Genomic DNA, 939 nt, shown 5'->3' on the forward strand with positions numbered 1-939 from the left:
TCCTCTCAGAGAGGTCACAGTTCGTAGTTATAGACGGTAAATCATGGAGTAGAACAAAAGTGATATCTGGCGTTCCGCAAGGTAGTGTCATAGGCCCTCTACTGTTCCTGATTTACATAAATGATCTAGGTGATAATCTGAGCAGCCCCCTTAGATTGTTTGCAGATGAGCTGTAATTTACTGTCTAGTAAAATCATCAGATGATCAATTCCAATTACAAAATTATCGAGAGAGAATTTCTGTATGGTGCAAACAGTGAAAATTGGCACTAAACAAAGAAAAGTGTGAGGTCATCCACAGGGTACTAAAAGAAATCCGATAAATTTTGGTTATAAGATAAATCGCACAAATCGACTAAATACCTAGGAATTACAATTACGAGCAACTTAAATTGGAAAGACCACATAGATAATATTGTGGGGAAGGCGAAACAAAGACTGCGCTTTGTTGCAGAACACTTAGAACATACGACAAGCCAACTAAAGAGACAGCCTACATTGCACTTGTCCGTCCTCTGCTGGAATATTGCTGCGCGGTGTGGGATCCTTATCGGGTAGGAGTGACGGAGGACATCGAAAAAGTGCAAAGGAGCGCAGCTCGTTTCGTGTTATTCCGCAATAGGGGTGAGAATGTCACTGATATGATACGCGAGTTGGGGTGGCAGTCACTGAAAAAAGGCGGTTTTCTTTGCGGCGAGATCTATTTACGAAATTTCAATCACTAACTTTCTCTTCCGAATGCGAAAATATTTTGTTGACACCCACCTACTTAGGGAGAAATGATCATCATAATAAAATAAGAGAAATCACAGCTCGAACGGAAAGATTTAGATGTTCTTTTTTCCCACGCGCTATTCGAGAGTGGAATGGTAGAGAAGTTGTATGAAAATGGTTCGATGAACCCTCTGCCAGTGCGATTTGCGGAGTAACCATATAGATG

This window comes from Schistocerca americana, chromosome 7, assembly GCF_021461395.2.
Source record: "Schistocerca americana isolate TAMUIC-IGC-003095 chromosome 7, iqSchAmer2.1, whole genome shotgun sequence".
Taxonomy (NCBI): domain Eukaryota; kingdom Metazoa; phylum Arthropoda; class Insecta; order Orthoptera; family Acrididae; genus Schistocerca; species Schistocerca americana.